This window comes from Vombatus ursinus, unplaced genomic scaffold (assembly GCF_900497805.2).
Source record: "Vombatus ursinus unplaced genomic scaffold, bare-nosed wombat genome assembly UNPS02009173.1, whole genome shotgun sequence".
Lineage (NCBI taxonomy): Eukaryota > Metazoa > Chordata > Mammalia > Diprotodontia > Vombatidae > Vombatus > Vombatus ursinus.
Window position 1 is genome coordinate 8,474,299 of NW_020948951.1, and position 25,394 is coordinate 8,499,692.

At 40.4% G+C, this 25,394-nt stretch overlaps 3 non-coding genes across 3 annotated transcripts; 2 read left to right on the plus strand and 1 right to left on the minus strand.

The window, feature by feature from the left end:
• The first annotated feature begins 165 nt into the window (after positions 1-165).
• Positions 166-237, plus strand: TRNAH-GUG. The gene has a single exon. It is a non-coding gene; the product is annotated as a tRNA-His (tRNA).
• A 12,169-nt stretch (positions 238-12,406) lies between these two features.
• Positions 12,407-12,479, minus strand: TRNAV-AAC. The gene has a single exon. It is a non-coding gene; the product is annotated as a tRNA-Val (tRNA).
• Positions 12,480-22,459: 9,980 nt separating this feature from the next.
• Positions 22,460-22,541, plus strand: TRNAS-GCU. Its single transcript has one exon. It is a non-coding gene; the product is annotated as a tRNA-Ser (tRNA).
• The last annotated feature ends 2,853 nt before the right edge of the window (positions 22,542-25,394 follow it).

Here is a 25,394-nt window from a genome sequence, read left to right on the forward strand (position 1 = left end):
TACGACGTCAGGTAGTCTGTGGGAAATGTTTGTGTGTATCCTAGCGACTAAGAGTGTTTCAACACATCTGCTATTTGAAGGAATGGTGAATTAAAACAAAGGAACTGGGTCTAAGCTTTCTGAAGTTAAATTGAAAAGCAGCGCCCGCGGCTGGCGTGGTGGCGTGCCGTGATCGTATAGTGGTTAGTACTCTGCGTTGTGGCCGCAGCAACCTCGGTTCGAATCCGAGCCACGGCAGTGCTAGCTAATATGTTTTCTTTCATCGATCTGGTTTTCCAAAGGCTACAAAATCCCATCCCTCCATCATCACTCTCCCAGGCCTTTTGAGGGGCTGCCTAGTGATTCTGTAATCAAAATTATTATTATTATTATTATTATTATTATAACAGCATTTATACAGTGCTTTAAGTTTAACAAAGAGCTTTACAAATATGTATTATCCCCCTAACAAGAGAGGTTACAAGGTGGTTAGGTTTTCTAAAAATAAATGTTATTGATATCTCTTATATTTAAAATACATACCCTAATTTTCCCTGCATCCCTTCCCCACATAGCGAGCTATCTCATATAGCAAATATTTTAAATAAAAAGAAGAAAAAGGGGAAAAAAAACCCAACAAATTCTCTAGTTTTTTTTAATATATCTAATCATATGTGCAATGTTCGAGAACCCTAAACTCCATGGCACCTATGCAAAGTAGTGAGGGGAAGTGGAATCTCATATCTCTTCTCTGGGGCCAAGTTTGCTCCTTGCAGCATTCCTTTTGAGTTGTTTTGTATTGATAGTGCTTCTGTTTCCATTATCATAGTAGATTAAACTTTAAAGGAGTTGGCTCCTTGGTCCGGAGGGGTAAGATCACCCTAGAATTCCCTGGTTCAAATCCAGTCCAATATTATACTCAATATTGATACTCTATTTCTTCTCGTATGCACCTGAGTCCCAGAGTCCAAAAGCCCAAACTCCCTAAGATAATTTAAACAAGTCTGGTATCACTACCTGCCCTCCAACTCCCTTATTAACCCCCTCTTACATCCACTTAATGCTTTGAACATTTACTGTAAAATAAGTTGTTTTGCTTTTCACAAAGTAAACACTAACTTATCATAATGAACAGGATTTTATAGCATTGTAAATACCTCCATTTATATATAAAAAGCAGCATTAAAACATCTCCCGGTGGATTTGTGTACTGAGTTTAGAGCCAATAAGATCTGAGTTCAAAGCTCTGCTTGCCTCATACATTTACTAATCATTTGACTCTGAGCAAGTAATTTAATCTCTCAGCCTCAGTTTCCTCATCTGCAAAATTGGGTGGGGGATGGTGGCTATACAGGTTTTCTTGTGGACCATCCTTTTTAAATTCATTTGGCAATCCCTGAATCACTCACATGTCTTTAGATGCTTTTATGTTCCTCATACCAATCCATCACATTCCTGTACCTCAGTTTCTTTGGTCTTTCCCTCAAATTCAGGAACATTTTCTTTTTCTCCAGTTCTTGGCTTTCACAAAACATGCTGGTATGACTATTTTGATAAATATGAGAACTTTATGAATTTGACATCAGTGGAATAAAGGCTTAGTACTGGGTTCTCTGGTTTAAAAATAAACTCCCTTTTTGATCTCTAGGGTCCTTGTTTTTCATCTCTCTAAGCTATGAGTTAATAGCATGAATTATACTTATCTACATTTCATTTCCCCATATACACCTTCCCCCTCATCCCTATATTCCCCTCTAGAATCCAATGGGAAAAGCTCCCTATCTAACTAGCATATGCAACATAATGCCCTGCCCCTGCTCCGTGGGTTGGGTTGGATCCCTAGGGGAGGGAGGTGTGTTTCCCCAATCTTGAATTAACACTAGTCATCCTGCATTTTGTCTTGAGAAGTATTTTTCTTTATAATGATGCTATGAGCTATGAGGAGTAAAGTAAGAATCTCCTTAGCCGTTAACCGACTTGCCCATAAGGACAAGGAAAAAATACTTATGCTCTGCTTTGAACCCAGGTTTACTGACTCTAAGTCCTGCACTTTTCTGCTCTGCCCCTCTAACTCCAGAAGTAATATTTCCTGGAGGCAAGAGAGGCAGAGGGGAGAAACAGAAGGCAAATGTTGAAAGCAAAAGAGGAAAAAAAATGAACTGAAAATGAAATGTGTAGCAATCAAATTACAAGTAAAAGAGCATAGGCAGTCTGTGGCCTGCACGATTCCAGCATGACCCGGATAGATGGGTGGCGCATTCCTGTGAGGTAACAGTGGAAGCCAAGTCCATCCCAATTTGCACTGCTGGGTGGCTATGGTGTTCTATCTTGATCCAGTGTTTCCATAGAGTCACAAGGTGTCCTGCTGTAGCTGCCCCACAGTATGACCCCCATAGCAAGGAATCAAATCAAAGTCTGACTGTGAACAACAGCAGGCAAAGGTGGGGGTGGACCCAGATTTCAGATGGACACACCCTGGCTTTCTAGGCTAGAGAATTTTGCCCTGAAGGCGGCAAGAAAAGGGTAGAGGCTGAAGTCCTTTCTGTGCAGGGCTGGATCTCAGTTCTTTTCAGGGCTTCGGTGAATAGGCCAGAATTAGAGAAGGGGGTCAAGGGGTTCCAGGAAAAGACAGTGGCAGTAGCGAAGGCAGCAAGGATCTGAGTGAGGAAACTGGCCTGCAAATGGGGGCTGGCCTCTGACTCAGGGAAAGAAGTAGCAGCAGCCCTCAAGTTTGAGCTTCCATGGAGATTTCTGTCAGACGGTCAGGAGGAAGTATTTTTCCACCACAGCGTTAATATCAAAGGGCTGTGTTGTAAAGGTCTTTGCTGTCTGTGACTAGGCAGCCAGGGAATGTGGTTTGGGCCCCTAGAGGAAAGTAGAGTTCATAGGTAATCAAGCAGGTAAGACTGTAAGTTTTCCAGAACCCAGGTCCAATGACAAGAATTGATTGAAAGATCTTGGGGAAAAGATGTTTAATTTGAAGTAGGTGAATTTTGTAAAGATTTATCCTCTCATTTGGGTTTCTTTCTGTAGTGTAAAGGTTATCAAGTTTGCCTAGCACGCAAAAGGTCCCTGGTTCAAAACTGGGTGGAAACAACGTGGTTATAGTTAACTTTTGGGGGAAGCGTCATGAAAGAATTCACTGGGGATTCCTGGAACTAAACCCCAAAGCTTCGTGGAATTTTTCAAATATAACATTTTATATATGTGTATATACTATACACACAAACTATTCATATAATCCAAGAAGAGCCTCCTATGCTCAAAGTACTATTGTGCTGCACCATAGACATCAACATTTTTAAATTACTCATTCTTTACCCTTGAGAAACATTCTTAGATTTTTTGCTAAGTAGTTCCATGAACCTTGAAGTAGAAGATCAAGTGGCAAGCTATACTGAGATAAGGGAGAATTCAAAGCTCTCCCATGTAATTTAAGGTAACAGAAAACACTTTTTGCTAAGAAGATCAGGGAAGCTTTCAGGGAGTAAAGGGGGCTGGTAGTAAAGGTAGTAGAAGGCTCCTGAGGGGATTCTGCAAGGTAGAGAAGGATGCTAAAAGGCAGTTGCAGGTGTAACACATCAGACTTCCCTAAACCAGATTCACTGTCTTGCAATCCATCCATTCTGTTCAATAACACAGCCTGATCTCTTTTCCTGGAAAGCAATTCCTTCTCATTTGCACTTTCTGTGAACCAACCCAGCCTCACCATTGTAGATCTGGCCTCTTGTAGATAGATGTTGGATAAATTCTTTGGCCTAAAAAGTCTCCAAAAAAGTTGGAGAGTTAGTATCATCTAAGGGCAAGAGGCCTTTAGAACATGAACTGGTGTAATTCCTACTCCCAGTTTCCAAGGGAACAGGGAACTGGAATTTTGATTAGGAGTCTTTATAAGAGGGCCTTTTCCCATAGTCTGGATTCCATAGCACCAAGTGCCCAAATTCCTTGAAGTTTAAGTGACTCTAGGACAACTGGGTGGTGCTAGTATCAGGATTCCTTGAACTGAGAAAAAATCAATGGTTAGTGACAGTTGCAATTGTTAAGTCATGCTGAGAGTTTGCACTTCGATGCCTTAATCAAGAGAGTTCCTTGAACAGATGTCCCTGTGGAGATCAGAATAAGTGGTTCAACAGATCTTTACAGGCACTATCTCATGGATCTTGGAATATATTTTCTGCTGAGGATGTGAAACCCTCAGGTTCAAGTCTGGACTACTCTTCTAAACTGGATACACCCACTTGAGATTGTGGATTTTCTACTTTAATGAATTCCTTTTAATTCTTTACAACACAAGCCCTTACTTGCCTTAAAGAAATGGAATTTTTGACATTAAAAGTGCATTTCTAGCTGGCCTCCCTTTCACTGCTCAGCCCAGCTGTTTCTACTAGGTGGGGTTTATTGGAGGGAGATAGGTTCCTTGGGCAATCTCTGTGCTGAGATATGTGGAGGCTGGAGTATCACATCAGCTTTATCATCCTAGGAAGTGAGAGATGTGACATATGTAAAAAGATAATATGCCAACATCTGATGCCTGAGAGTTCAAAATGTTTATAATAACAGCCACTGTCCAAGATAGAAGTCCAGCATCCTTAGATGAGACCAATTCAGGGGTACCTGAGAAACTACTAATGCCTGGAAAGTGAAGCAGAAAATGAAGACGATAACCTGGTTCAACAGAGTTCATGCTTCCCTCTCATTAGGTCCAAAATTGTATGTCTCAGAGGCAAGAGAGTCTTTTCTTTCTTTTTTTTCCTTTCCTTTCTCCCTTCCTTTTTCCTTTTTTCTTCTTTTTACCTCTATCCCTATACCCACCCCCCTATATCTTGCCACTGGACCCAGATGGCTCCAGAGGAGAGAATGAGGCTGGTGACTTTGCACAACCCTTCCTCACTTAAATCTAATTCACTTGCAAGTCATGACATCACATCCTTGATGCCATGGTCCTCTTGGAGAACAAAGGACAAACAATAATCCCCACCCCAACCCACTGTCCCTTACACAATGTCACAATGCAGATACATTGGAAGGTAATACCTCCCAGTAAACTTTAGGTGTCAGTATGTGTACATCTTATGTCCCTAAATGTTTATTTTAAGGTCTTAGTAAATAGACTGCCTGTTGGTCATTTGTGGCTCTTCCAGCACTTAATAACAGTGCTTTGCGATTAGTTATATATCTCCACAAATACCTGCTATTTTAAAGGATTAATGAATTACACTGTAGAAGTTTGGAGCTAGGCCACTGATGCTCCAATGAGTAGCACACCAAAGCAAATTCCCAAACCCTTAACCAGTTGGTGAGTCCCAATCTTGCCCACTTCTTTACTCCCTTCCCCAGCAATCTTTGTTCAAATCCAAATCACAACCCTGGATCCAGAGCCCCTCTCCCTCACCCTATACCTTTTTGCATTCCTGTTTTCCACAGATAGCTGTTGAACATCAAGGAAAATCAATCACCGATAACCTCTGAAGAAAAGCTAAGCTAGGGACAAGAGCAGAGTCAGCAAGGAACCTGTAGTCCAGTAAGCAGTCCCTTTAAAGCCTGTCCACTTACCCCTCCTCAGCTCAGGCTGCTCTACTTTGCTTAATGTTTGTCTCTGTCTTTAAGCTATGGGTTATATTGATTTTTAAGTGTGTGTCAATCAATTTTGATTTCAGTCCCTGTCAGTAAGTGTGGGATTTGGTACAGAAAGAGGGTAAGAGAAACATAAAGAGTGACTAGAGATTTCTCAGCTCAGATTGGGTGGGGGCAAAAAGTCTACTACGTGCTAAAATTTCTGCTAATTAATAATATTTAAATCATTCCCCCTGTCTCCTTGAAATAATTGGGCAATTGTTGGTGGAACTGTGAAGTGATCCAACCATTTTGGAGAGTTATCTGGAATTATGCCCAAAGAATTATTAAACTGTCTATATTCTTAGGTCTGTTTTCCCAAGGTGATTACGGAAAAAGGAAAAGAACTGACATGTTCAAAAATGTTTAGAGCAGTTCTCTGTGTGATGGCAAAGAACAGGAAATTGAGAGGAGACCCATCAATTCAGAAATTGATAAACAAGTTGTGGTATATAATTGTGATAGAGTACTGCTGTGCTGTAAGAAGTAATGAGCAAGTTGATTTTAGAAAAACATGGAAAGACTTGCATGAAATAATGAAGAGTGAAATAAGTACAACCAAGAGAATATTGTATACAGTAAAAGCAATGTTGTTGTAAGAGCAACTTTAAATGACTAAGTTATTCTGAGTATTATAAATATTCAAAATGACTACAAAGGACCTATGATGGAAAATGCTATCCACTTCTTGTTAACCAGTCTTGTCAATGGACTTTGACATCTTTATCTTCTGCCTCTTGTATTGCTCCCAGAGCACAGGGTTGTACAACCTGAAAGCTCTTAACACCATGGCATCCTGGGGATCTGTAGAGGAGTAGAAATGCTTTGCAACAGTTCTGGTATGCAGTGTCTGAAAGCAACATCTCCATCACTGTGGTTTTCTTTCCCTTTCACTGTGGTTACTAAGTTTGTTGCTGGGTAAGGCTGGAGGTATATATCTGTTGCTTTTTCCCCACCTAGGAGTATGTTATTTAATTGTTCCAGATGCCACATCCTGAGCTTAGGCACAAGTTGGCAGAGGGGAATGTGTTCAGGTAGACAGGTCACTGCATCGAGTATAGAGAAAGGCCTGACAAATAGAAGTATGTATAGTATGGTGGTGGTGGTGGTGTGTGTGTGAGTGTGTGTGTGTGTGTGTGTGTGTGTGTGTGTGTGTGTGTGTGTATCTAATGGTAGCCTTCTCTAGGGCAGGGTGGGGAGGGAGGGAGGAAAAAATTAAAAGTGCACAGCAGAGAACAAAAGAAAACTTAGTAGGAAACACAGAAAGGCAGGGTAGCTTTGAAAATGATGTGTACTATTTATTACACAGTTTAAAAAAAAGTAAACAATGTGAAATGGAAATCCATGGTTTTATATTGAATCCTCTTCTTATGTTGTGCTGTGTTATGCTGTGAGAACATGGAAATGTTCTCTTTTTTGTCTTTTTGCATTTAACCTCAAAATGAAAAAAATTAGAAAAAGAATCTTTATGTTCTAAAATGTTTATAGCAGCTCTCTTTGTGGCAGAAAAGAATTGAAAATTGAAGGGATGTCTATCAATTGGAGAATGGCTAAACAAATTATGGTATATGATTGTGATGGAACGCTACTGTGCTGTAAGAAATGATGAGCAGGTTGATTTGAGAAAAATGTGGAAAGACTTGCACAAAATAATAAAGAGTGAAATGAGCAGAACCAAGAGAAAATTGTATACAGTAACAGCAATATTGTTCAAAGAATAACTGTGAATGACTAAGTTATTCTGAATGTTATAAGTATTCAAATATCAACTACAACTTCCTTATGAAGGAAGATGCTATCCACCTCCAGAGAAACAACTGACAGATAGAAGTGTGCATAGTTTGGTTTTACATAGATATCTCTATGGAGATATCTCCATCAAATGGTGGCCTTCTCTAGTGCAGAGTGGGGAGGGAGAGAGGGAGACAGTTTGAAATTTAAAATGTAACCAAACAAAGTCTGATTTAATTTAATTTAAAAAAGAATCAGGCAATGCAATGAGCCAGTAGTAGACAGCCGTAGAATGTGCATGTGTTCAGGGAATCCCACACCTGGCTCACTGAGTATCTCACACACCTGAGTGACCAAAATACGTGTACCCGCTTCCACCCAGACATCTCTCAGTTCCCATGAAGACATTCCCAAGATTTTCCAGTCTAACAATTCCAGAACTTAGTGTGTCCCTGACCTGGTCTTGATGAAGCCATCCTAGCTCTTTCTATTTTTCTCTCATTTTCTAAATGTTCGTTGTGTCCATTTAATAAATCATCAGAGAGATTTCTCAGCCATAGGAAACTAGCTCACTGATGTGCTATTTTTCCAGAAAGTGGGAACATCATTTGCAGAAGTCCTGTAGAACCTGTTCCTGAAAGTTAATTCTCCTGCAAAGCTTTTGATGGCAAAGCCTTGGGGTAGGGGAGAGAGGGAGTTCAGTTTGACTTATCTTAATTTTCTCAATCAATTCACTTGACAATTGTGCTCGGAAAATGGGTTTTCTTATTGTAAAAGTAATCCCATTTCCCTACACAAGAAAGATCTCTTTTAGAAAACCCTTCACTCTTAGTGTCCTACAGTGCCATGACTTAGTTCTGCAAATCAGAAGGGCACAAGGAAACTGGAATTATTATGTTCTTGTACTGCACAGTGACCAGGAATATTGAGATTTTTTTTGCCAGAGGTTTAAAATGTTTATACAACAAGTCAAATTTCAAGTTCTTCTGAATGGTTTTAGAAATTTTTTCAGTATTTTTTTTCACATTCATGGGGGGGCACACACACACAAAGTCGGTGATGATGATGATGATGATAGTGGTGGTGATGATGATAGAAGGCCAAAAAAAAAATCAATCCCCTCTTCACATATCATAACTCAACAATAAAAAGCTGCATATGAAGTTGAAATTAGGTAAGAAATGGAAAAATACACAGGAATCGGCTTAATTCACAGGTATTATTTACTAAACTAACATCCACCAGATATAAAACCAAGAATATAGAATCTCAAATTCCCTATACCCTTTTTCACAGATTTTAAGCACAGTAAAATTTTCTTTTAAAATGTCTTTAAGATGTTCTCTTTTGTATTGTAAGCTAATTACGACAAATGAATTATGTAGAGAATACCAAGAAGCAGAGGACAGTTGGTTCCTAGGTGCTATTGGGAAGAGAATTACGCTGGCCTAAGACCAGGAGTTCCCGGAGGTAATGGTCTCAGAAACGAAAATCTAGCCTGTAAGAACCAAAGGGGCTTCTAATCCTAAAGTGCCTTATCTTTCTTGCTCTGTTCTACCCCCACCCGCAGTGGGCAAGAAAGGAGGGGGAGGAGGAGAGAAGTGTGAAGAAAATAAAAATTGAGATCTTGTGAATGAATATATGTTCTATTGCTCCAGTGGTATTTTAGCAGTGTCGAGAAAAGGCGAGGAAAGTCCTCAATAAGTAGTATTGATCTTTGTTGAATTTATGGAATGAGTCGGGAAAAAGTAAAATCTTCATTATCGAAGGAAATTCATTGACAGAAGATTTTATTATTAAAGAATTTAAGGGAAATTTTCTCAGACGGCCCGGCTACCTCAGTCGGTAGAGAATGAGACTTTTAATCTTCGGGTCATGTGTTCGAGCTCCGCGTTGGGCGACACCTTCATTTTGTGGTCACAGAACAATCGTGAGTATTTGTATCCAAAAGGCAATTGATAGATTTCCTCTCTACCAGACCTCATATATTTCACAAGTGCTCGTAACCCAAAGATTATAAGTTTTCCTTTCTAACCAGACCTTTTCTATACGTACTCTGCAAATGTTCACGGGCAAATGTTTGGTAAATCAATGTCCCACACTTTCCATTAGCTCACTCGTTCACTCACTATCTCATTCAGCAAAATTCATCAAGCTCTTAGTTGTGCATAACACTGTACTTTGACAGGAATGATATAATGTTTAGGGAAGGCCTCCTCATTACTCTAAATGTACTTGAGAAATCTCCTTGGGAAATAAGACACAAATACATAGTCATCAAAATATGAAATATTACGGGACGAGTGTATTGAAGAGGTCCAAAGCCAAGTGTTGTGTGAGGTTAGAGGGGGAAAGGCGTCACAGAAAGGGAGGATGGGGGACTCTTCTTAAAGGAAGTAGATTGAGCCCTGACCTGTTGTGTGTGGAAAGAAGATAAGGGATCACATTCCAAGCCCAAGTGTCAGCAAAAGTGAAACCCCTCCTGTGGCAAAGGTTTGCAACGACTGTTATTGGAATAATTCGTTTTGGCCGAAGTTCGGTGCAAAAAGAGGCAAGCTAAAAGTGTGACCAGATCCAAGGTACTTCCGCAGCAGAGTTTCAAGGACTCAAAGTTCCCTTAATAGTAGAACACATGAACCACCTGCTTAGCCGAAACCCTCATACAGATCAAAATCTCACGCGCTTCCCCTCTGCTACGCATCTTGTCTCATCTTCTTAATTAAAGAAGATCCTACGCACTGCGTATTCTGGTTCTCTTACTATTTCTTGGAGACGAGTCCAGCGCGATGACTATCAGACCCACTGTCAGCCATTCCAGCATGAGATTGCCTTGAGCACAGCCAAGAAGCCTACCTGTGGCTAGCTGTCAGTTGTCTATTCATTTGGAGGATCGGGACCCTGGCACTCTGAGACCTCCGGTAGCCAGAGAGAAACCGTACACTCCAGCCTCTCTCCAGATTCATATTCTCATCAAGCTCCTGGACTGAAATTCTCTTCTCACGTCCCGCGGTTCCTCCCTCTGGTTCCCTCCCTTTTAACTCCCCTCCTGTAGCTAGCTCCCTGAGACCACTCCACTTCCGGAGCCTCTGCGGTGGCCGAGGAAGGAGAGAATAAGCAAAAACATTCTTTCGTGGCCTGTTGTTTGCTGTTTTGTGGCCAATGGAAAGTTTATCTGTTACGGAGCTCAAGGATTCGGGTCCCAGCTTCCTCAAGGAAACGTCCCTGAATTTACAGGGATCAGATACCAAGGAAAGTCGCTTTGAGGTCACCGAGCTCAACTCCCTAATTTTTCAGATGGGGAAACTGAAGCTTAGGAGAGGAAAGGGACGTGCTTATGGTAACAATGGTAGTATAAATGACAGAGGTAGGATTTAAGAGGTAGGTTTCTAAGAGCCTCTCTCCGCTGTATCCCGTTGCCTGCCAGGAAGAAGGGCCACATGAAAAGTAACGCAAAGTATGAGAAAGACGCAGGACTGGCTCCGAACGCTGGAGGAGGCGGTGACTGGGTCCGGGCTACTTCAGCCGCCTTCCACCACCACTTGATGGAAGCAGCTGCTCAAAAGAGAGAACAACCAAATACCCTCCCTGGGTTCCAATACACACAAAGCTGGCATCTCAGGCTCTCACACTCCAATACTCCCTTTATCAGTTACGGAAGTGAGGAGATCAAAGGGAAGAGCAGAAAGCAGTAGAGCAGAGCCAGCAAGAGAACCTGGTGAAGTGAAAGGCACAGCTGGTGTTGCGGTAAAGGAGAGAATCCGCTCTGGTTAGCGGCCGCGAGCTAACAAGTGGCTCGCTAGACCAGAATCCTCCATCAGCCCCCATAGGCACTATTTGAGATGACTTAGAGAGTATCAGCTGATCCTCGTGAGAACCAGCTTGGCCCTTGCGTTGTGAGGGAAGGGGCCTGGGAGTTGACAGTTGAGGGAGGGGGTGGAGATAAGGAAATAACGTCACAGAAAGAAAGCGGTGTGATCTTAACTCAATCAACGAGCAAATGATAACCAGTGTACCAGACACTGTGATAACACTGAGGCCACAAAGACCAAATAATGATGAAGACGACGACAAGGAGGAGGAGGATGATAATGATAATAGTAATCCCTGTTCTCAAAGTGCTTACAATCTGAAAGAGGAAACAACATACAAATAACTACATTTAAAAAAGATAACAGGATAATTTGGAGATAGTCAACAGAAGGAAGGCACTAGCATTGGGAAAGGTTTCTAGTAGAATGTGGCTCAGTTAGAGCAAAGCAACAACATTTGCTAAGATGGTACAATAAGAACAGTAGCTACTAACATTCCCCAACAAACCTGGAGCACAATATTTCTCAAATACACACCATGCTGCTTTTTTTTTCCTATTGTTAAACCATGTTTTCCAACCTATTTTTCATTATTTTCCTGATGTTCATCCTTGCATTGATTCATTGAGTATTAAGTCATACATTGATTTAGTTAGAAAGATCAAAATTCTTCATAAAATTTCTCTACCTTCTCTGCAACAACAAAATACATGAGAAAATAAGCATTGCTACAGCACTTATCTAAGCCCTTTACAAATTTTATCACGTTTAATTCTCACAACAACCCTGTTGTGAGATACACTTTACAGTTAAGAAAACTGAGGCAACCTTAATATCTTCTGCCCCCCTCCCTTTCCTCTGCCACTGTTGCTGTAGAGCAGAAGAGAGTATACAAGATGGCGATCTATTTTGTATTTTTGTTTCAAAGTTGGCCAATGGCAAGATCCAACACCAAGGGACCCACCTATTGGTGATGGGTGGCTACCCAGGAATTAGCTGGACTTGTACTAGGAAAACAGACACACCTACTGACTGGACTCAGCTGCAGTCAGTTTGCCAGAACCTGCCAAACTGTTCTTTTCAAGCATTGAGTGTCAGGGTCCATTTCAAGCTACAATGAGGTATTTGAGTAGTACTTTGCAGAGGATGGTTTTGCACAAACTTCAATTAGCTGATTAAGATGGCGCCTAGCGAGTAGAAAGCAAAGAGGTCCCTTCTTGCTGTGAAAAGCCCCCTTGTTTCGCGACAATCCAAAAGAGATTAGGATAGGCCCATGTTTCCGCCCGGTTTCGAACCGGGGACCTTTCGCGTGTTAGGCGAACGTGATAACCACTACACTACGGAAACCCACCTCGAAGACTGGCTGCCCAAATAAAGCTCTTGAAGAAATTGAGACAGTTCACTTTAAAACCCTTGCTCTTAGCCCAGTAGGCTGTCTAAATCTGAGGGGGGAAAAATAAGATAATTCAACTGTGCGCGAGAGAATTATGAATTCCTACATAATAAGAATTCTTTAAAAAATGCCATTCCTATGCTCAGAAAAGTGAACTCAGTATATACGTGGCGAACGAATGAGATTTCCTATTAGAGCAGAACAACATTTCAAGATTTGGGATTTTAGGAGCATGGTTTATTACTCCCAAGCAACCAAGCTTACAAGTGGCTCCTGAGCACCTGCGGGAGTTTTGAATTTACACTAATGCCAAGTTTCTCACTTTCCCAACTGCTAGAAACTTTCAAACTGGCAGAAAAACCACTCTAGTGCCTTTCATTGTATTCTGCTGTAGGGCTGTCTCTTTGTTATTGTATGTTCTGCAGAGAGGAAACCAGAGAGATGCTTGGCCACTGTTATTTTCATTGGCCTTCAGGCTACTCCTGTGCATAAAAGCAGCCTGCTGACTGATTACTGCAAATAGAAGTTCCTGAGTTGATCAGCCCATTCACTGCTGAAAGCTAAGACTCCAAAATTTGATGAACTGAAGTGTCAGATGGGGAAACCGACAAGCCAAAAACATTTTCCTTTTTTTTTTTTATTCTTTTTCTTCTTTTTTCATCTTTACTCCCAATGGCATTCATGCTATCCAAAATTAAGAACAGCACTAAAACCACAAAGGCTTCACTGTCTTCTTCTCATCAGAATTTTGATTTATTTGCTTTGGGAGAAAGTGTGGCATGCAGCATTTTCAGTTTATGAGTCATCCCAACATCTCCATGAGCCAGCATTTTTTTTTTCTTCCCAATAATTCAGCAAGATCTGTGCGCAGGTGCTAAGAAGCTGATAAGAATTTATAATCTCGTGTTAAAAGGTTGCTTTAGTTTGGCTTTCCACCAAGTTTAGCAACCGTGTTAACTGTATCCATCTTCATAACATCTTCTTTATTGTCCTATGTATTTCCTCAGGGGCAATGCTATGCATTTATAAGACTTAATTAGAGTTCTATTAATGGCGAGTTTATGTGCAGGCTAAGCAACCATTGAGCTTGTAGAAGGTTCTGGTGTCTTCAGGAAAGTGGCCTCAGGTTTTGGTTTTGCTTTTGTTTTTTAATAGGTATCAAGGATAAATGTAGTGTTTACATGCCAATCTTCCTTTCTCTTTTATTTGAATGCTTGGCAGCAAACACAAGGGGTGCTGAAATATTCAAACTGTTGAATAATTGTTCTGAATCTAATGATTTGTCCTGGAATCACAGTGCTAACATTTGCACTCATGGTGCAAAAGCAATTTGCATTTCAAAAATGTAAATAAAACAATGTGACTTTCCTTGCTATTCTTTTATTTTGGAAAATATAGTTATTTTCATAAAATGTGTTGTTTATATTAATGTGCTATGAATTCATAATTGTTATTTTAAATGTATAAATATATTAAAATTTTTATCCATTTAAGTTGCTAATACATTAAATATCAATAGATGTAAATCACATAAACAAAAACTCTTTGAGGTCTTCAATTTTTAAGAATATAAAGAGCTCCAAAAAAATTTAAGAACTGTTGGTGTAAACCTTATTTCTGCCAGACTAAAATCCAGTTTTCCTTGCAGTTTTTTCTCAACTTATAAGTATTTTCCCCAATAATGGGGCGAGGAGAGGATGTGTGGGATTTTATCTAACATTTTGCTACTCTGATGTTTGCTTTTGTAAATTTTATACTTAATCTGTTTCACTGATTGGCCTCTTTTTTAAACTAGTACTGAATCATTTTTATGATTGTTGTTTTGTTTAAATTCTGGTACAGATGGACTCTATTTCTTCTCACATTTTTCATTATTACCCTTTAGATTCTTGTACTTTTATTCCTCCACATGAATTTCATTATTATTTTTTGCTAGCCTTATAAAATGTTCCCTTGGTAGTTTGATTGGTATAGCACCAACCAAGGAAATTAACTTAGATAATATTAGGAATTTTATTATCTTGATTCAACCATCCCATAAGCAATTGTCTTGCCAATTCTGTAGTTTTATCTTTATTTTTGAAAAGCATTTTAAACTAGAATTCATAGAGTTCCTGGATGTACCTTTCTGGAAACATTGTAAACTATTTTGTAGCTTCTATAATTCTTTTGGGTGGAATTTCTCTCTCTAACTCTTCCTACTGAGTTTTGTTAATAAGAAACAAAAATGCTGATAGTTGGTGTGAATTTATTTCATATCCTGCAACTTTACTTCAGTTAATGTTTTGGTTGACTCTTAGGGTTTCCTAAATAAATTACCATATATCTGCAAAAATCATGAATTTTGTTTCTTCTTTCATTGTACTAATTGCCTTGATTTCTCTTGTGTTATTGCTACAGTATTTTTTTTGCACAATGTTAAATAGTAGTGGTAAGAGTGGGCATCCTTTCTTTACTCACAGATCATTTTTATAAATCCAGTAAAATGGATCACAGCAAAGGATGAAAACCTACTGGGCACTTTGGACTTGGTCTGATTTGGAGAATAAAGCAAAATGAATTTGCATCATACATAGATCTATTTTCTCTAGAGTTCTCATGCAGATGATCCTTAATGCAGATGGACTCCATCTGGAGACTTCTAGCTTGGGGGCTAATTTTATTTAAGATTTTGTATATAACTCAAATACAGTTAAGTCTCTCCCTAGTTTCCTTGATCTGTTCTGTTTTGGTAGAATCATTCCTGTGAGTATTAGACTACAGCATTTTCTGTGCAGTTCTCAGTAGATATCATTAGTGTTTTTCTTACACTTGATGAGGGTTTCTTGTGTGGTATGTTTGATCACAATTGCTACAGTGAAGATATGTATTGAAACAAGTCAAAGGAAGTTTACCAAAGAGAAAGGCCAAAGTCTCCAGTGTCTACTAGAGGGAAGAGGATTAGCAGGATGATGTATGAGGGCAGTAGACATAAGAGGGAGGCTAACAGAGTGGTTGGAGGGGAGGGAGGAATGAAAAGAATGAAAATTTTCAAATCTTTTTATTTGACTCACAAAAGCTTTTATAGTCCTCCCTGGAAGTTAAAGGGAAACCACAATCAAGACTTTAGAGACCTTAAGAGTGAACAACGTACCTAACCAGCTTTTGTTAAATTGTTCGGACCTTCTCGAGAATTACAGACTTATTCAAATGATTAATGAAACCAGACTACGTATTAATGAAATCCAGACTCTAAGCATGGCTGATAAAACACAAAGCAGAAAAAGCTTGAATTAGTAACTTCTTTTTTTTTAATGTTATTTATTTTATTCTGAACTTAAGAAATAAAACAAGCATTTCTATGATATAATAGAATAGGAAGAAAAGATGATTGCGGATGAAACTGCAAATCTCTTATGTATAACTTGCTATTAAAGTATATAATAAAGTTATCATGTAACTTTCTTTTTTTCCCTTTTTTCCTCTCTCACCACCCTAGACACATCTACCCTTAGATACAAATATGTGTGTGTGTGTAAAATCATGCAATATACACTTCTATTTGTCAGTTCTTTCTCCAGATACAGATAGCATCTTCCTTCATAGGTCCTTGTTCATTTGGATATTTAGAATAGTTAAAATTACTTAGTCGCTCAAAATTGTTTTCAAAGCAATATTGCTGTTACTGCATACGATGTTCTCTTGGTTCTGCTCATTTTGTTTTTCATTATATCATGCAATTCTATCCATGTTTCTCTAAGATCAGCATTTCTTATAGGACAATAGTATTCCATCACGGTCATGTACCACAACTTATTCAATTCCCCAATTGACAAACATCCCAACGATTTCCAATTCTTTGCCACCACAAAGAGAACTGCTATAAATATTTTAGAACATATAGGTTCTTTTCCTTTTCCCCTAATTATCTTTGGAAACAGACCTAATAGTGGTATTGCTGGGCCAAAGCATATAGACAGTTTAATAACTCTTTAGGGATAATTCCAGATTGCTCTCCAAAATGGTTGAATCAGTTCACAGTTCCACCAACTATGAATTAGTGTCCCAACTTTTCCACATCCTCTCCAACATTTGTCACTTTCCCCTTCAATAACTTTAGCCAATCTGATAGGTGTAATATGATATCTCATGGTTGTTTTAATTTTATTTCCCTAATCAATAATGATTAATAATGAACAAGTAACTTCTGATTTAGACACATTTTCTATGGAACTGCAGGGCACTAAAACTGAACAGTATTATGCTTCTACAAATTTTCTTTTTTTCTTTCTCAATTAGTTTTGTATTTAAATATATCATAGGTAATAACATAGATAGCTTCATCTTATTTAATAGCAGACATAATAGGCTGTCATCAAGTTTGCCTTTTGGACTCTTATTTTCATCCTGGTCTAAGTGACTATGGTTTTAAGGCAGGGGCAACCTGCGTTCTATTGGATGATCAGGACCTGCCTCTCCATGTCCTTGTCAGCTGCTCAAGACGTCACCTTCTTTAGAAGGTTTTTGCCATCAGGAACCTTGACGGGGACTTTTTGCTCAATGGGTTCTTTGGTAGTATTTTTCCTGAGCTGAAAGTTAACCTGCTTTGGCTTTGCATGTCCAACTGTCACAGTCATTGGCTCTGATTCATACCCAGATGCTGTAGCAGTGACACTGTAAGTACCTGGCAGTAGTAGCAGAAAGGAATCATCTTGCTTACTTGAAACGACATCATGAGCAATCCTACTAAGAGAAATGATTGTGCCTGCAATGTCATTGTTATTTTCATCAAGTATCGTTCCCTTAATGCCTTGATGAATGTTCTCCAGGAAATTGATCAATGACTTCTTGTTGCCAAGCAACTTGGGTAGAGCTCCTCCTGGCATGAAAGCTTATTGCAACTCAGTTCTATCAGTTGGTATGGAAGTAATTGAAGTTTTATATTCTCTTGCTGACAGAATAGTAAGAAACTTCATTGTTGATGCCATAGGGAAAGTAAATTCCATAGTTACAGTCCAGGTGCATACATCCACGTGCATAGGAATAGACTTTAGCCAGCTTTCTCTTGGCCTTACAGCTTGTATTTGTTCTATCCAATGAGACTAAAGTGAAATGACATATGTTGAACTGATTCACATGTCAGTAGGCAGGCAAGTAGGTAGTGCAATGGATAGAGTATAAGACTTGGGAGTCAGGAATATATAAGGCATAATATTGCCTCAGACACTTACTGGCAGTGTGGTGCTGAGTTAATCACCTAACCTCCTTGTGTCTCCCTTTCCTCACTTGTAAAAGGGGAATAATAATAGCATCTACTTCAAAAGGCAGTCATGAAAACCAGATGAATACATAATAAAACTTATCAGCGCTAACAATTTATTTTCACTTCTAGCTAGGCCTTTGTGCTCAGAGCCAGTCTCTCAATGTGTTTCCACATTGGCAACAACCATGAATACTGGGCTCCTGCCTCAAGTGGTGACTGGCATTTGAAATATCTGGGTCTCTTGGGTCTCAGATGCTACCATAACAACCTTCCCCAGCCCATCTCTCACCCTACTAGGATGATGAAACTGCCAGTGTGTTGGGGTTTGTGGGAGTGCTTGAAAGACATCCCTCAACAGTCCCAAATGAATTGGCTAAGAGGTCTCCTAATGAACCAGTTTCCCTCCATAAATCCACTGCAAGCATCAATCCCAAGCAATGGAAACATCAGGATTGAGCAGAAATGCTGTCAGGTAGGCCCCTCCAAGGACCCCAAGTATGTATTACCTTTCTTTATAAATGCATGTATTTTTATTTATAACAGCTCTTTTTGTACTGGCTAAGAATTGGACATGGGGGGAGATGCCCATCAATTGGGGAATGACTGAACAAGCTGTGATATATGATGGTGATGAAATATTATTGTGCTATAAAAAAATGACAAACGAGATGATTTCAGGAAAAACCTGTAAAGATTACATGAACTGATGCAAAGTGAAGTGAGTAGAATGAGAACTTTGTACACCGTAACTCCAACATTGTGCACTGATCAGCTTTAATTGACTTAGTTCTCAGCAATACAATGATTCAAGATAATTACAAAAGACTCATTATGGAAAATATTATCCACATCCAGAGAAAGAACTGATGGAGTATGAATGCAGATTGAAGCATAGTATTTTCACTTTATTTTTTCATAAGTTTTTTCCTCTTTTGTTCTGTTTCATCTTATACAACATGACTAATATGGAAATATATTTTACATGATTAAACATATATAACCTGTATCAAATTGCTTACCATCTTAGGGAGAAGGAAGGGAGGAAATTTGGAACTCAAAATTTTATTTAAAAATAAATGTTTAAAATTGGCTTTATATGTAATGGAAAAAATGAAATACTGTTTAAAAGGCAAAGAAAAAAAAACTTAGCTAAGTCAAGTTTAAATGCTTTCCCATTAATTTTCTTGTCCCTACATGAGTTCTGGGGAACTTTCACACCTGTGCCTACCTGCTTCCCTACCAGTCCTTTCCTCATCATGTCGAAACCATACTGTCTAGCCGACAAACAACAGGGGTGGGAGGGGGGAGCCTTCACACCTGAGACCCAGGCTCTTCTTCTAGCTCTTGGTCCCGGCTCAACACTTTGCAACCAACCGCCGGGTGCACAACGGCCTGCTCCAGACCAACCTGCCTAGTCTCGGGTTTGTACAAGCAGGGGTTGCCTGCCACTTTGGCCGCTCCAGATCTTCGGTGATCTAGCCACGGCAGCCGCCGCCACCCTGATGTGTTGGTCTCGTGAATCTCCTAACCATTTGTCTCTCTCTTGCGTGTGCTTTTTCAGTTGACCCAGGCCTTTTCACCGTAACCCTCAGAAGAGACGCGAGTCAGCAGACCATAAGACGTCGGCCTCTACCCTCTCCCTGAAAACTGCGCACTGGCATCAACAGCACAATCGTCCCTCAGACTGAAGGGCTGAGTGTGTCCAATCCATTCCGCACCTTCGGCCACTGTTGCTACCGGGAAGTTTTCACTGGATTTCTTGCTGTGTAGGTCATACTGTGGGGCAGAAGCAGCACTAGAAGGCCTCGCGACTGGGTCACACGGGTGCTAGTACAGAACACTGACTTCTAACTGCTAGTCGCCGTCCCCTCTCCCGATTTTAATAATCCTTTTTCAGTCTCTGCCTCTCAACTCCACTGTTCCAGTCCCAACATGTCCTAATGTCATGAACTTCTCTTAGTGATTTTCCACGCAGGCGAAACCTCTAATTTTACAGACCATTGAATTCAGACGTGTTGGGATTTCCTTTCTCTTCCTAATACTGGATTGATCAATTGGATTTATTCTTGTCTCGAAAAGGGGTGGAGAGAAGAGTCTTTGACCCTTTGTTTCCCCACCTTTCAACAGCTGATGAAATCATCCAATGGGGCTTATAATAGAGCAGGAGTTATTGATGTGTTAGGAAACTAGAACTTTGCTGGAAGCATTTGTAAGAGCAGCGGATCCTAGACTATCAGGAATGCTGTATATGCCATTGATAATCTCTACAAAACTAAGGGGCTGTAAACCCTGGAGGGAGTGAGGCATGAGTTCTTCGCCTAAGGACTGCAGGGGGAGAGGGAATTTCTCTTCCCTCCTCCTCCCTTCCGCATCTGCGCTTCTCATCCTACTGCAAGGCTACTCAAGAACAGGAGAATCTCCATCCAGCAGGGAGCAGACACCAATCGCCCGGTCTACCCCTCCATTTTCCCTCCCTTCCCCAATGGACATCGAGTAATCGGGCTAGAAATCATTTTAAGGACTTTGATTTGCATCAGATGAGAAGAGAGCTGTCTGTGACCATAATTACGAAATTATGAAATGGAGCAGGCATGTTCTTTAGGTACTCCCAGGAAAAGATCACTTCTGACATCAGGACTCTGGGCGTCACTTTAATTAAACACAGAGGATAAAGCCCAAAAAGGCAGAGACAAGCCGGGAGAAATGGTACACATGCAGACGACAGCATGGGGACTGGTGAAGGGAGGAAGGAGGAATGGGGAAGAACAAAGGGAGAGGCAGGAAATTTCACTCACTTAACCATGGATTAGAGTTGGGAGCATTAAGCAGCGTGGACCCGACGGAAATGAAATAGGGCTGGGCAGGAGTTTGAGGTCTCATTTTTATAGCGTTTGGGGGAGAAATAGACTAAACCTTAGGGATAGTTCATTAGCATATCTAAATCATCTCAAAATTGTTGGTAAAACTTCAAAGTCGTCACGTCAAAGTTATCAGCACCTTGTTGAGGTTCTGCTGTCTAGAGCTGTGAAGGTCTGGATTTTGTCTGGAATTTACATATACTAGGCCCAAAACTTTGACAAGCAGCATCTAGGTGATTTTTCCTGATTCGGCACATATTACGGAGGATGTGAATTTTAGTTAATATATGGTATAATTTGTAAAAATATACTCCTTTGATCTTTGTGATGGTTTGTATGTGACTTCCAGATTTCTCTTTGCAATCTTATTTTCTGCTGAAACTTACTGCTGACTGTGAGGAGGGACTAATCAGGGGAACCAGAACAAGATACAGCTTTAACCCAGATGGATTCAAGAGAGTATTAGTTCCAGCGGTGGTGGAGAAAAACAGACAAGTCTGCCTAGCAAAGACTCCGCAGGAGGTGATTGTAGGGAGGTAGGAAAGTGAAGACTTCAGGAGAGAAAGAGAAAGACTTCAGGGTCCTGAAGTATTGAGAACTGAATTTGAGTGCCTCACAACCAGTTTATTCTGCTTGTTCCCTTTCTTCCCACTGACTCTGAGTGTTTGTGGGAGAGTATGCTAGAAGCTGCGGGGTGAAGTGGGTATGTTTGTTTGTTTTTTAAGGCAATTGGGGTTAAGTGAGTTGCCCAGGGTCACACAGCTAGTAAGTGTCAAGTGTTTGGTCTGAGGCCGGATATACACTCAGGTCCTCCTGACTTTAGGGCCAGTGCTCTATCCACTGCGGAGGAGGGTATGTTTTGCAGCCAATTGTTCCTACTACGCCTTCTTAGTAAATTACTTTGATTTGAGCTAGTTATTGAAGCTCCCCAGTGAGGAGCTCCGGAGTTCCGGAGCTCCGGAGCTTGATGAATGCGAATACACAAAATACCCTTCACTTTCTGGCGTAGTAATTACTGCGATGGCGATCTTCCAGGTCTTGTGTGAGTCAGAAGAGTAGCTCCTAGAGAGTGTACCACTCCTGGAAGAAAAGGAAAATAATTGTTTACAATTCAGAGGTAAGGAGAAAGCAACGGATTTGAAACAGGTGGAGAGCCAAAAGTGAAGACCTTGCAACTTTAGTCCTCGTGCCTCGGAGGGCTGTGATTTTCCAGATGATACCAATCCAATCTTCACCCTTGTAAGAAATGCTAACAATTTGGTTCCCACAGAATTGATAAGAAAATAGGGCAGGGGGAGATTAGGTTATTGATTAATTGATTTCTTGGTTTATTGGTTTACACAAATATGTAAATAGGGCAGGGGGAGATTGGTTTATTGGTTTACACAAATATGTAAACAAGATGAGGGGGAGATTGGTTTTCACAGACTCTATAGAAACAATAGATATTGCATTGCAAACACAGATGTTAAATGGGATGTGCAGGAATGTTGAGACAAGTTGGGGGTTAAAGCCAAGTGATACTATATAACCACTTGCCCTGATCCTGTATAGATGTGTGATTCCAATGAGGGAACACACCCAATTCTCGGGAGAATTGTTAATAAAGTTATCTCTTCTCTCACTCCACAACTGTGATTTCTTTATGACCCAGCTAACTCTCGTTCGGGGAATTCACCGAGCCCAGTCTCAGGCTGAATTCTGAATTGAGTCTGGAGTTTTTATAACAACCCCCAACGACAAATATTAATTTTGCAAAGACTTTACAATGACTATGGAAAGAACTTCCTAATAAAAACAAATTTTCCAAAAACGGAGCCCAGACGTCGTGGTTGACGAGGTGGCCGAGTGGTTAAGGCGATGGACTGCTAATCCATTGTGCTCTGCACGCATGGGTTCGAATCCCATCCTCGTCGTGTTTCTTTGATTCCTGAAGTCTGGATGCTTATATTTCCTCAACCTTGCATATTCCCCTATTTAATTTCTCTCCTTAACCTTGCCTAGTTTCTATTGCCTCACCATCCTTAAAGAAAGTAACAGCTTTTTTCCTCAAGTGGACTTGAGGAAAGTAGAAAGTCCTTTTAGGAGCAGGCTCTTCCGTTCTTCGACCTGGACATTATAGGCTCTTATTCACTCCATCAGTATGACTGCACGAGGGCTTCTAAGTGGCCCCAGAGAAAAAATGGCTGCCTCCAAAGCGCTTGGTTAATCTGCTTCCTTGGTTGTTCTTGCCACGTTACCCGGACCTCTGCTCTTCTTAGACTCTCCCTCAATAATTTTTCAATGAATGATGAATGAATTTCCGAGAGTTGGGTCAGAAGGTAGGCAAAAGTGGATGCAGGCATAAGGGGGAAGGGATTGCAGGAAGATGTGGGAGATGGAAGGCTTTTTCGAAGCTAAACCCTCGGAGGGCAAGGCGTGTCAGTTACTGGGAAACTGGAAAGCTTGGGTGTGGAGGTCAGTCAGTGGGGTATTTATGCTTTATCGGAAAGGTGTGGAGGTGGCTTAGTTCGAGAAAACTTTTAGCCATAGCAAATCTAGAGGTATGGTGGTAAATGATAGACGAGCTGCGATTTGCTTGTTTAGAAAAAAATACTCACCCACACAAAATCGCTATGCCTCGAAAAATTGCGGTAAAGACATATTAATCTCCAGTAGTTGTGGTTGGGTGATTAAGGCGATGGACTGGACACTGAGGTTTCCCCAGCGCATTTGAATCCTACCCAACTACGTTTCTGGTCAAAGTAGGGTATTCATTCGGTTTGTTTCTTTACTTAAGTGGTACTTCTAATTTTTACGGAACATTGGTCCCTTACGGTTTTACTTTTTTAATCAAGACTAAGAGGCAACTAGCTGTAGCGAGCAGAATGCTGGACTTGGAGCTGGCAAGACCTAACTTCAGATTTGGCCTTAGACACTTGGGAACTCTGCAACACTAGGTAATTCACAACCTCTCTGTGTCTCAATTTCCTCATCTGGAAAATGGAGATATAATAACAGCAGCTAATTCCCAGGGTTAAAGTGAAGATAGAGTGAGGTGGTGTTAGAAGCACTTAGCAGACTTTAAAGTGCTATTACAAAGGCATAGATGTAATTCTCATCAAATGTGCCAAATACAGCTCAATAAGAGGTATTATAGCTAACAGTAGATTGCAGTATCAAGATGCAGAAGGAATTTGGCAGTCTGGAACATCAGGATGAGTCTAATAAGATGAAATTCAATAGCCATAAAGCTAGTCATACTTGAGAAAGGGGAAAAAATGAGAGACAGTGGTGTTTTGTGGCCACTAAAAAAAGCTAATATCTACCTAATGATTTATTTATTTTTGGGACATAGCTAATGTGTAAATTTGTTTTGCATGACTGTCTATTTTTAATGCATTTGTATTTCTTGCCTCCTCAATGGGGTAGGAGAGGGAGTTGATGGAGGGAGATAATTTGGAACTGAAAATTAAATTAAATTAAACTCCAAAAAATGAAAAATAAAATAAAAGCTAGTGGGCTCCTGGCATAGCTTTGGGGACTAGGGATGGTTGTTCCACTGTACTCTTGCTCTCCTCAGATGTTGCTTGGAGTACTGTGCTCACTTCTCTACACCATAGCTTAATAAGGACATTCATAAACTGTGAATTGTCCAGAGGAAGGCCACCAAGAGCATGAAGAGCCTTGAGTTTATATCAGATGAAGATCTCTTGAAGTAACTGGAGAGGAAGGAACTAGATAAGAAAAGCCTGGAGGTGGGGCTGTGGCTGTGGGGGGAGGAATAGAAAAGTGGTAGATTGTTCTCTTCAAGGGTCTGAAGAGCTGTCCCCTAAAGGAAGGGTTAGACTTGTTCTGCCTAGCCCCAGAAGGCAGAACCAGAAGGAATAAATGAGAATTTCATTTACACTTGCTGTCTTGAGTAATTGGGGCTGTTCAACCATGAAATGGGTTGCCTCAATAAGCAGTGGAATTCCTTCTCTTTATAGTCTTCAAGTAGAGACCAGGGAATCATTTCTCTGTTTTCTTAGGAGGATGTGGAGGTGATTCTTTTCCTGCTTAGGTTGGACTGGATAGCTGCTGACTTGATGACTCTATGACTAAATGAAGTTTAAGGTTTGAGTTTTCACCTAGAGGCCTGTCACCCTACAATTTTGTGAACCCAAGAATAAGATAGTTGAAGGTAAGTAGAGACTGTGGAAAACAAGAAAGGAACCACAAAAGGAACCACAATCCTTAGACATGGTTCCTTAGTTCTGGGGCACCTAAAAGTCATGATGACAAGCTGGAATTTGGAAGTAGATGCAGGCAAGGATTAAAAAGAGCCTGAAATAGGACAATATGGATGCAATAGCAGCAGAGTCAAGTTGGAACAAAAATTAGGTTGGTGCTGACTGGGAATATAGATTCTGGAAGTTGACGTGGAGTAATGCTCAAATGAATAAGTAAATAAATGGGAAAAAACCCACTTTTTTAAAATCCAAAAGGAGAGTACATTCTTGGTGAGGTATGGCATGTAGATAGCCAAAAAGTGGAATGGTGGATCTAGGACTGGGAAATAAAAAGTGAATGCTCACCAATGTGAATGGCACTCTCCCTCCCTGTGAAAAAGGGTACAGGCAGTGGTAGGGGTGTAGGGCTTAGTGTTATTTGATTTACATCTGTTTGGTTTCATAAATCATATCCTCTGAATTAAATTAATATGTCTGTGTACCTCTTCCTCTCTCATCTAACTTCTATTTTATATGGGTGGATGGAAGGATGGAAGGAAGGAAAGAAAGAAAGAAAGA